This window comes from Hibiscus syriacus, unplaced genomic scaffold (genome assembly GCF_006381635.1).
Source record: "Hibiscus syriacus cultivar Baekdansim isolate YM2019G1 unplaced genomic scaffold, ASM638163v2 tig00111330_pilon, whole genome shotgun sequence".
NCBI lineage: Eukaryota > Viridiplantae > Streptophyta > Magnoliopsida > Malvales > Malvaceae > Hibiscus > Hibiscus syriacus.
The window spans coordinates 2053249-2066129 of NW_024063059.1; the positions used below are offsets into that span (position 1 = coordinate 2053249).

The window sequence follows — 12881 nt, forward strand, 5'->3', positions numbered from 1 at the left end:
CTATTATTTTAAAAGCTTCCTTAAGATACCATTCTTTGGCTGTGCCACGGTTTACTTGATCATAAAATCCTTTGTCCAAAATGAAAACCTTTGATTTTGATGATCACTCTTGAATCAACACCCTTGAGTATGCTATGATTATGCAAATGCAAACAAAACAATTAATATATATATATATATATATATTCGAGGAAAAACTGGTTAGTAAGAAAGAATCATATATTAGCCTCATGTTTTCTAGTTCCATGCTTTATTTAGAATAACAAGCCTAACCGCATGATTTCTAGTTCAAATGTATTTATTTAGAAAATAAGATAATATTAAATAAAATAAAAGACTCAACATGCTTTTTTCTTGTGTACTTAATCTTACAAGACTCAATCGGGAGAGGCCTCACCTAGATTCTAGTTCTAGGTTTTATTATATGCTGGGTTTTGGCTCTAGAGTAAAAAGGGTCAACGAATTATCCTTTGTTGGTGTCCCCTTGGACTGTCAAGCCCTCAATCCTAGTCCATTACAGACTTTCGGATTAAGTTCAATTCGAAGGAACACACTTCCTTATATCCATACGGAGGTGAAAACCACACGAGGAACATAAGGTGTGAGCTCAAAGAATGGTCCCCTATCCCATACGGAGGTGAAAACCACACGAGAGAGTAGTTTCTCATTCACTTAAACAGGATAAGAGCTGGGTTTTAGCTCATGTTATGAGTGTAGTGCACAGTGGGTGAGGAAAAGCATAAAAAAGATAGAATAATATATAACCTATTATTTTATTCTAATGACCCAAAATTAAATCTGTTTATACATAGAAAAACAAAACTTAGTAAAATAATAAAAATAAATAAAACAAAATTAAAACAAATTTATTACTTACTGTAAAGACAAATAATTAATAATTTGGTGGCTAGACTCTCATTTTTTTAAAACAATTCCCCAACGGAGTCGCCAAGCTGTCGAGACGTTTCTCTTCCCAGCAACGGAGAGTGCAAATAGTACACCCCAAACGGTGTAACTAGTCTCGAAAAAGTAGGTGATTATCCTCCTTGAATCACATAAAACACCAAATTGCAGAGTGACCACCAATCTTTTAATTTGGTGAGATTGATCACCAAAATGTCATATTATTCTAATAAAATTCCTAAGAATAATATTAAAATAATACAACTCGGGTCTGCTTACCAGAAAAATGAGTTCAGGAGTCGGTTACGTATGGGGAAGGATTAACACCCCCAAGCGCCCAAAATTGGTACCGATATTTATTAATTAATGTATTTGCAATAACTTATAAATTTGCTCTTTAAACTTAATAATATTTAATATAAATGCTATATTTATTAATTAATGTATTTGCAATAACTTATAAATTTGCTCTTTAAACTTAATAATATTTAATATAAATGCTAAATAAAAATCACTAGTCCTATTGTAATTTTATGTTATAACTATATGGATTAAATTATAAATCAATAATCCTAAAGTACTAATAATAATTAATCATATAATAATAATTAATAAAATATAAAAAATTATTTTAATTTGAAATAATACTATAATTATATAATTTACCCTAACTTACTAATATAGGTCGAAATGTAAATTATTTAGAATTATAGGGATTAATGTATAATTTTAACCTAAATTATATATAAGTAATAAATAAGACTATAATAAAATTAAACTAAATTAAAAGACCAAATTAAAAAGCGTAAAAACCTATTTTCGAGACCAAATTGAAAGGTTTATAAAGCTGAAGGGATCACACTTGTAGTTTACCCATGCTAAAATTAGAAAGATACCCTCCCCGAGGGAGGGTATTAAGCCCTAAAACTAGCTCTAAGGCCTTCATTCTCCCATTTCTCTCCTTTTCTTCTCTCTCTAGATGAGAGAACCTCTCGGTTCTCTCTAAATTTACTCGCCTGAGGAAGACCGGTCACCGACCGACAGCCTTACGCTGTCGTATTCTACCGTCGCCGGCCACCACCCATAGTGGTCAGAATATCGCAAGTCAGCATAAATCGTAGATCAAAATACCCACAATCCGGATCTACCCTCCTTTTTCTCTAAAGATCTTTCAATCGGCCTAGATCTAAGATTTTACCTTCGGTAAAATGTGTTCTCCGACGGCGTTTAGACTTCGGCGCTTGGGTAATTTCTCCTCTACTTCCTTTTCTTGCTCTCGTTTTTGTTTGTTTTTGTTGGTTCCTCTTTCATTGCCTGTTGTTATTGTTGCTTGCAGGAACGAGGCTATTTATAGCCCTCGTCGATTCACTCTTCGGACTGGTTAAAGAGGAGTAACCCCATGTGTCACCGACCTATGAATGTTTGGTTATATTTATATATATATGAGCAAATAAGCAATTATAATGAATGTTAAGCAATTAAAATACATATGAGTATACTAATTAAATGTTTTATTACAGGGCCTATACCAAATTACAACCAGCTGGACCGAAGTGGCCCAAAAATCAAAATAATCAGGCTTGGATGTTCAAGCCTGTTTGAAGAACCCTAAAACCATTAGGGTTTCCAACTTATGGATCCAGCCGCCGCTTGTCCTGGACCGTTGGATCTGCTTCTCATCCAACGGTCCAGATCAAAGACCACTAGGGTTTCTGGTCAGGGTTCCAGCGCCGTCAAGCTACCACCGTTGGATCTGGCATCAGGATCCAACGGCTCACAACGTCCCAAGCATCCCGAGCCAGCTGCAGTCTCACGTGAAGCCAACTCTGCTGCCAGACCACGCACGCCAACCGGACAATAGCTCGGCTCCCCACAGCTGCCGCCCGTGATCTGCTCTCACCAGTGCCCTGCAAACACACGAAACAAGAAGCAGAACGAGAGGCACGGAGAAATCGAGGAGAGAAAACCAACAACGAAAAACAGATATAGAGAGTGACCAAGGTTGAAAAAAGAAAAAAAGAAACCATCAAGGATCATCAGCGAGAGGAGAGAAAACAGAAAGAAAAAAACACACAAAAAAGAAGAAGGAGAAAACAACCAAAAAGACTCGAACCAAAAAAACGATCAGCAATCGCAGAGCAAAAACAACAAAAGGAAAAACGAAACCCTCACCTCCTTGAGTGAAAGAGTAACCATCACCACCATTTGAAAGTCGAACCCCGTTGGGTCACCAAGGGTAAGCTATCGATTATGCTTTTGTTTCAGTGTTTGGTTTCATCGGGGTCTATGGGGGCTAGTTCTGGGTAAGTTTGGTCATGTTCGGGGTTTGGGGTACAGTTTTAACTCCTTAACGGAGTCTGTTGGCCACGGTGGTTGGCAATGGGCTTTGTGGTTGTGATATTTGGGTTGTGGGTTTCGTAAGAGTGAAGGTTTAAGGCTAGAAAGGAGAGGAGGCTCTCATCGGGGTCTTCGTTGGGGTTTTGTGAGGTCTCGGTGAGGATCGGGTTTAGGGTTAAAGAGGTTAGAAGAGTGAGAAAAGGGTTTACCTGAGCGGTTCTCGTCAGGATAGTTTAGTGGTGGCAGCCACGGCGGCTGCCACGGTTGGGTTTGCTGAGGGTTTCGACCAAGGAAAGCAGAGAGAAGCGAGAGACCATGGTGGTTGTGGAGGCTAGGGCTTCGTTTGGTTTCGTTTGAGAGGAAATCTAAGAGATTTGTTTAAGGCGGCGGTGGCCGTGGTAGCCAGGGGAGTCGTCTGGTCAAGCTGGGGTTGAGAGGCGAGAGAGATAGAGAGAACGGCTGGGGGGGGTTTTCATCTGTTTAGGTTGAGAAGAAATGAGACTAGGGTTAGGGGTATACCCTGATGTCTCGTACGCCAAAACGGCGTCGTCCCGTTTAGTTCCAAAACGGCGTCGTATTGACCTCCGGGGAAGTATTCTGTGTTTTGCTTTGGGGGGGTAACTGCGTGTAGGCCATTTCAGTTTCAACCTGTTACATTTTTGTCCCTGAATCGAGCTTCTTTGGTATCTTAAGTTTACCTCCTAATTTGCCGCATGTTGTATCTTGGTCCAGAATCAGTTTAGGGCTATTTTGATGTTGTTTATACTTTGGATATGTAATTTTGAAAACTTTCATTTTGGTCCTATGAAGTACTTTGGTTATATTATGCTTGCAGTACATGGAAATGAAAGTTTTATGAAATGAGCCTATTGTTTAGTTTCTTTATAGTTTAACCCTTGTTTAACTTTTGATTAGTATGTTTAGTTTTGATTTTATTCATATTTAGTCACTTTTTAAATATGTATATATCTATATATATTTTAATTTTATAGTTTTGCATGTCATGTTTTTATTATTATATTTAAGTCATGTTTGTACATTATATGTTAATATGTGTGGTTTATTATTATTTTTTTTTTGAAATTAAAATATATGTATATTTTTTTCTTTTGTATTTCACATTGCATGATATTTTAATCATAATATTTATTACTCTTTGCATGACATTCAATCAGCATAATTTGCATGATAGTCTTACGTGCATAACTTGAACTAATCACATAATCGGATTAAGGGTAATACCCTTTTAATTTAAAACTGTCAGAATGGCTTTTCTTAACTTACAGAAAGTTGTTCTTGACGATTTTAAATTACAAGTGTATCCCATCATTGTCACTCGACTATTTAAATTTATCGAGAAAAGGTCGTTAGAACTGAACTAAAGATTTGGTCTCGGTATTTATAAATAATCGATATCATTATCTTTCTAACGACTTGGTAATTTTAACTTAACTTATTTCGTTGCTTTTGCATACCATAAAATTTGCACTTTGTTGTTTTAAGGATCAAAATTAAATTAAAGTTGAACTTGTAAAATTCGCTGCAAAGACATTAATTAATCGACTAGGTACCGATTTAGGGCGCTGTGGGGGTGCTAATCCTTCCCCACGCGTAACCGACTCCCGAACTCAGATTTTGATAACGCAGACCGCAAATTCGTCGTTTTAATTAAAATATTTTTTTATTTAAATGACAACGTTTTGGGTGTCCAATCACACCCTAATCAAAGATTGGTGGCGACTCCGAACCTTATTTTTCATCGTAAAGGAATTTCCAATTTTTCGAAACGAGAGGTTTTCTAAAATCGTATTATTTTTAATTAAAATCAATCGTAAAGAAAATAATTAAAAATAACGCGCTTTTCCACGCCGTTTAAAAATCGTTTCGACACGTGGCAGTGTCGGACTTGAACTGTGGAGGCGGTGAGATGATAACCCTAGGGTTTCTAGGGTTTTTGTTGGCTTGATCTGGATCCTTGACCTGCGTTGAGATCGAACGGCTGGGATATGCTGGCGATTGGAGAAGATAGAGAGAAACCTTAGTAGAGTTGGGTTCGCTCATGGGCCTACTGGATTTGGGCCTGGATAGGTCTGGGCTTGAATTTGAATCGGGCTCGGGTTTGGTGTTAACTGGGCCTATGATTTGCTTTGTAATAATAATATTTATAATATAATATTATTATATATAACATATATATAATAAACGTCACTCGGATGAAAGCTAATGTCGACATTTATATTTATTCATTCAATAATTTCAGCAATTTATTTTGAAGTTATTGGTTGATGTTGTTATTATTATTCTCCCCTAGAGTGGTCTTCATTGTTGTTTAAAATTTTCTCTAGTTTGTGGTGTTGCAGAGTGGAATTGGAATTCCCGAAGATTGAAGTTCGATTCAAAAATCTAACTATTGAATATTTTGTCCATGTTTGGAGCAGAGCATTAGCAACCATTCCCAATTTTATTTTTAACATGGTCGAGGTAACAATTAATCCCTTTTTTAAAAGCACATACAATGCTTCTATTTCTTATTTCTCGAAATGGGTTTTAATTATGTTGAAGTTTACATCGTTTATTAATTATTTTTAATTGTGACTACCCCGCCACGGTTAGCATCTTCTGTCGTTCCTTGTTTATTCCATTCCTGGTAATGTCCTGCCATCCCAATATAGTAAAACAATTTAAGCCAGTCTTACATGGAATAAGGATCAACCCGGTATAAAGAACAAAAATTGAGGAGTAAATAGGTGTTCGAAACATAATTAAGGGATAGTTTTCTCCTGTCCACTTAGTTATTCTAATGTTTAGCATAAATATCTTACAAGTATGGAGCTAAATTTCCCATGGAAGCTTCAAACTTTCGTAAAGACCCCATAACTCAGCATCCAATATCGAGCATAAACCTATTGACTTTGCAAGGCCCTTTTTATTACAACACAGCAGATTCATTTTATTTTGCAGACAGAGCTATATGAATACAAAACATGTGGTATTCTAGATACCCATTACGATGCAACATTTATGAGAAACACTGGGAAGCAACAACAATGTTCTAAAGTCAAAATGAAAAGCAAAAGTGCAAACTGAAGGATAAAAGATAAGCTTACGTTCTTTGTTTAGCTTACAGAACAAAAATACATTAACCATCAAAGCAACAACAATATTCAGACTTACAAAAGATAATAACCATGACATTCTAAACTTAATCATATATGTTGGCTATATTATATACACAAAACATTCTCCAAGTTAAAAGCTTCACATATACCTAGTGAAACTAGACAAAAAAGTTGGGATCATATTCTAAAGTCGAAATCAAAAAGAGATAGACATAATTCTAGAAGAACCACTATTAAAAGGATGGTCTGAAGTGATGGCATTCAACTAATTGCTTAATCACATAATCTTTTTTGAATTCGTTTGGCAAAGAAAAGAAGAAATCTACCTTGTGCACATCTTTGCTAATATACTCTCCTACAGTAAGCATTTCATCATTGGAGAGGCCTTCAATTTTCATGATTTCTATGAAAATTGACATTCTTCGATCATTTCCTTCTGCCTCCTTTTTCAATAAAGCAGTAATATCCTTAATTTCTTTGGCAGTTTCTCGGTATGCAGCACCAAACTTACTTATCTCTTGTAGAAGCTTTGTTAACCCATCATCACTTCGAGACCTTTTCTTGCTAGCTACTTTTTTCATTACAGGGGTAGAGGCAGTAGCATCAGATATTTGGCAAGTTGAAGACCAACATCCTCTCTTTATTCAGAATCTCTTACTCCCCCTTCTTCAACAAATGCATCTATAAATGTATTGTCTTCAACATCAAGATGTTCCACTCCATCAGCTGTTGTTCTTATTGCTCTTTCTTTTCCAAATATTTGAACAAAGTCGTCAAAGAATGGAATTACTTGTTTCTCAATCCAGCAGCAGTTGGATGACTCTACAATATAATAAAATCGCATATTTAATAAATATTACAATTACCTATATAGATAACAAAGAGTACAGAAAAAAGATAAATTCAATTAAAAAACTTACTCTAACCTAATCATCAAACGCATCCTTTGGTGCAGTTAAACATTTTTCTTCTTCATTCCAACCGAATCCACTTCCAATATTCAATATTTCTGATAAAGCATTGTATTGTCTTTTGAGTATCTTTACTCTATATTCAATATGTGGATGGGCACTAATTTGTGATGTTGGAAGCTTGATTTCTAACATCTTTTCAAGATGAGATAGATAACCTGATATAAATGTTCCATTATCAACTTTCCAATGTGGGTCTTCTGCCAAAATGTGTAAGCATTCAACAAGTGCAGCATCCTTATGTTTAGTCCACGTCCTTTTAGTAACTATAGACTTAACCTTTCCAGTTGTCCGTTATTCCCTCCTTTGAGATTCCATATTTGATGTTGACATATTGCTCTTCGAAACAATCTAAGAAGTATATAAAAATGTATAACATAACATAAAGCATGTCATCATTGTCAATAATAATCATAAATGAAATTTAAATAGTAACATAACAGAAATCAAATGAATTGAATGACATAATATGTAATGAATATCCATAACAAATAAAATTCAAATTTTATAAAAGAGAAATACATAAAATTTAATAAAGTTTATGCCATAAAATATAAAGATGACAAATACATGAAAGTAATGACCACTAACATTAGATAAAATACATGGTGATAGTCCATACATAACATAAAATAACATCTATCCTAAAGTATGTGACCTCAACCAACTAGTAAACATATCTTGTGCTTTGTCTCTCCACTCACTCCAAGCACTGCTTGGCTCACAATGTCTGATCATTACTACCTCATTAATCTCTTCAACATGCCTACTATTTTCAGTATAGTCAGATTCAATATGATCAATTGGCATCTCAAATCTTATGAAATTATGGAGAAGACAACAAGCGAAAATGAGTCTACATTATGTTTTCACTTGATAAAATGATTTTTCCCTTAAAATTGCCCATCTCGCTTTTAATATGCCAAAACATCTCTTAATGCAATTCCTAGCTTGAGAATGTTTCATGCTGAAATATTCTTGAGGGGTGGTAGGTTGGTGTCCTTCTCTCTAATCATTCAAGTGGTATCTTTGACCTCTATATGGTGCAAGAAATCTCTCTCCATTCGTATATCTAGCATCACATAAGCAGTAACACCCTATATTATTTTAATTTAAAAAGTGAATTAATATGAAAAACTTGTAAGAAGTTTACATTCTATATATATATATATATATATATATATATATATATATATATATATATTAATGACCTAATAATTTACCTTGTGGAACATTTAAACAATTTCTTCTACTAATGGCATCTTTGAGTATTCTACCATCAGCTGCAGAACTTTCCCACTCAGGTAAAACATAAATGAGTTGTATGTTTGGTGTGCAAACACCAAGTATATTTGTTGCAATTTCATTTTTTCTTGTTTTGTACCTAGGTTTATCGATTGAAGCTACATTGACCTTAATATGCGTTCCATCTAGAGCACCCAAACATCTCTATATTCATCAAATAAATTTAAATTACATTATTAGTATCCATTTATGTATTAAGCATTACTAATTAACTTAAAAGAAATTTCAGAATTATGATACAATACCTTAAACCATTTTCATCTATCGTCTATTGAATTATCTTGTATCGGTTCTGGTTTTCTAAAAAGAATCGGATGCAGTTTCAAGACTGAAGCTAATACTGTATGAAGAACTCTACTAATTGTTTCACCAGATCTTACTGTTTGACATTTTAGAACTATATTCTTAATATGACGGGATATAATATGAAGGAAAGTAATAACCATTTCTTCTATAGACATTGATCGACTCTCTTTTAACTCACCTTAACTTTGTAATAGGTGACACAATTTGAGAAATGTTCTCATATCCATTCGACAATTATCAACACTCTGTCTATCACTTTCAAATACAATTTTATGTAAATTAAGTGATCTAGTATTATGTCTATGAAGTCTTTCGTGTGCATAACTTATTTTAGGTCTATTTTTATATTTTCTAAGAATAACTAAAATAACCATAAGCATATGACACACAATCTCCATGGTTTGTAGTTGTAAAATAAGAATTGTGGCAATATGCGTCTTCTTTTGCATTGGTAAACAAGCCATAACTGTTATTATGACCAAACATTTTAATATTAGAACATAATAATATTGAACAAGAATAATTGTGGGTCATCACAATAACAGCTCTGAAGTAATTAAAAACAGAAATCAAGAGTTTAACATGAACTTATAAAATTATAGAAAATATAGGAGCAAATACTGGAAGCAATTTAGAAGTCTAAACACATGTCAGGTCCCGAAAAGAAGAGCAAGCTTCAAGTTTAAAATCTCACACAAACAGCATTCTCGGACAGAGCTTAAAAGTACGTAGTAACATCAAAAGCAATGCAGATTATAAAAGCAGATATGAAAGCATTATATATTTATATATATAATGTTTCGACATTCTTTGAATCATCATCATACGCGCATTAAAGCATCCTAAAATTATATTTTATAATATCAAATCAACAATTGAACATACTTAAAGAATGAAAAAGCATTTATATACGCAAACTCTTTTTGAACATTGTCAACCTATATTACAAAATTTTTCTTATCATTAAAGTTCAAATTTCTAAAAACAGTCTCAACCATAGCCCATAGCCATACTTTAAATTACTATCATCTCTAGTCTCTACCCACCCTAATTTTCATACATACGTATTTACCGTGTCAAAGCATGCCATAAAGAAAACAAAAAGCATTCATTTTTTCATACCTTGTATTTCTCCAAATCTTCCCTACATATAGTTTTAAGACCCCAAAAACTAGATAATAACGGATTATTTTTCGTCGCCCCTAATTTAGGTCTCAATTTCTTTTCTAAGTTATCGTCCACTTCATCCACTTATATCAATTCTATTAACAATGTTAAGAAATTTATACGAGTTATATGGTCTCAATAGTTAAAAGAAGATTGTTATCTATAGAGGTCTTAGGTTCGAGCACTAGTGAATACAATATATTCGATTATTCACTATTAAATCATTGGGAGTATCACTTATAATTCTTCTAAATTAGTAAAAAAATCAAATGCAGATATGTTGTCCGTTAAACTCTTCCCTATAAATTTAAATTCGAATGATATTTTACGATTTTAAGTGGGGTGTAGATCAAGTTCTTCACTTAATGTTTTAGCTAAACCTGTAAATAATATAGAATATGGATTAAAAACTTTGAATCCCCTAATGTTTAACCTAAATACGAATATGGCGTAAACTTTCTAGATTCACAATCATGTCTAATCTGATAAAGTTTTTAGGTGTGAAGTTGGTGTCATGATAGTGTTTCAAAAATCAACAAACCTTGTGAAACCCAATACCATCACCAACGTTAAAATCAAACCCATAGGTTAACAATTCTCCATTCCATGTAGAAAATCCCCAATACAGTGACCTAAACGTGTATGATGTGGGGCCCTTTGTTTCCCTAGACCATGAAAGAAAGCGAACAATAATTTCCCAAGATCATGAAAACCCAATTTTCAAATTCAACCATCAACTCGACGAATCATACGAAATAACTAAAATCGAAACCAAAGACCCATCAAAGTCCAGTTCAAGATCGAGTGTTGGACAAGACAAACTAAGAAGACAAAGATGGTGGAGTAACCTTTGAATAATAGAAATGTGTGGATTTAACAGTACTACTGGGGAGGAACAAAAACTACAAATAGGGAGAGAGAGAGACGAACCTAGCAACAGATTAACATATAGAGCTAGAGCTAGAGCACCACAGAAGAAGAAGTCCGTTGGAGCAGTAATGGACAGCTCTTCGCAACAACTCTCGTCAAATCGAAGAAGAAGAAATTTTGTTTCAGCCAGAACCAAGCTAACGGGGAGAAGGGTATTTTAGCAAACAGAGGACGGGAATAAACAAATACCTAAGGGAGATGTGGTATTTGGATTCCCAGTAAAACAGAACAAAAAAACCATTGTTGGTATTTAATTTTTACCCTCACTTGGTAATGTGACACATCCAAACGTGGGTATCTTAACCCGAAAAAAATATTCCTCCCATGAATGAAAAAATCCGTGAACCAAACGAGGCCCTAGGGTTTTGTCATACTCCCAGCCACCAGATGATCTTAATTGTTGTATCTATGCTTGATCCAACAACCCAAATAAGATGTGATAATAGGGTTTCACCCTAATCCTCACTTCTGCCACAACGTCGTCGTTGTCCACCCTTGTCTTTTTCGGCAGCACAATAGTAGAGAGAAATCACACATGCGGCCATAAAAAATGAGAACTGAAAATCACAATAAAAGGGGGGGAGTCATTCGGAAAAAAAAGAGATTCGAGAAAATCGGGAGATAACAGATTAAAAAAACGAGGAAAAAAAGGCATTCGAAAAAATGAAAGAAAAGAAAAATCGAGGGAAAAGCTTACATTTTTAGGTTCAGAATCTCGTCGGGAAGCTAAGGGTCACCGGAGAACAGGTAAAACCTTATATGATTTTCCTATATCTAGGGTTTTATGTTTAGTTTTAGAGAAAACATGGTTTGATTTCTAACTATGGGGGACCGAATGCTTGTTTTGAGAGCCTTGTGTGAGTTTCGACCACCATTTGTGGTTATGGCAGCACCTTTCACGGTGGGTTTCCTCTATCCATAAATAAAAAAAGAGAATTAAAGAGAGGAGAGAGGTGACAAAGGGCTAAATAAACAAGTTTTAGGTTTATGAAAACCCTTATGTTGGTTGATATGGAATCATGGAAACTGCATCGTTTTGGGCGCCATGAGAACCATTTGTTTTGGATTTAGGGGATATTCTCACTATAGGTCCCCTTTCTTGTAATCTCTCATTTCTGATCATTGAATGGAATCTATTTTGTTTATGATTCTAACCATTAATTTAGTTATGCTTCTATTTTGGTCTTTATTCGTGTATTACCATATTTATGTTATTTATTACTTTTGGCAATGTTATTATGACAATTTCCATTCTAGTCATTATTTGCATTAACATGTTTTGGATTAATCTGTGACCCTGGCTAATAGTTTCGAGCATAAGCATTTTAGTCCTCGGTGTTTATATGCTGGGAAATATTTATGCTATAGGTCCTTCTAGCTTTGTTTTATATTTATTGTATAATATTTATTTTTTACTAAGTATTAAAGTAAATAAACTTTGAATTTTCATATACAAATTTTGATTACATTTTTATTATTTACCATTTTTTATATGCGAGTATTTCATCTATTTTGTATATGTTGTTTATTATTGTTGCATTCGTACTCCTTAGTTTTCTTATTTTCTAAAACAATTAAAGACAATATTGTTTTGCGTCTCAAGTTAATGAATGTGTCCAATATGATTGGATTTTAATTTTCATTCATTCACGTAGTAAAAGTGACATCCTTTTTATATAAAATCGGGTGAATTAAATACTTTTATTGAGTATACTAATTTTATAAATAAATTCACTTAATTTTAAAATTCATAGAAAAAAATGATTATAATTTAAATTTTGAATTCAACTATGTAAAATTTCACTGCTTATACAATGTATGATTGAGATGTACTAATTTTAGG

At 34.0% G+C, this 12881-nt stretch overlaps 1 long non-coding RNA gene across 2 annotated transcripts; it reads right to left on the minus strand.

Moving 5' to 3' along the window:
• Positions 1-6592: 6592 nt before the first annotated feature.
• On the minus strand, positions 6593-11988 carry LOC120158624. Of its 2 annotated transcripts, XR_005519253.1 has the most exons (5): positions 11736-11988; positions 11039-11595; positions 7489-7681; positions 7280-7368; positions 6593-7181 (listed from the first exon to the last, which is right to left on the minus strand). It is a non-coding gene; the product is annotated as an uncharacterized LOC120158624 (long non-coding RNA). The 2 variants fall into 2 exon arrangements; XR_005519252.1 differs by lacking the exons at positions 6593-7181; positions 7280-7368 and having other exon boundaries at positions 7383-7681.
• Positions 11989-12881: the final 893 nt, after the last annotated feature.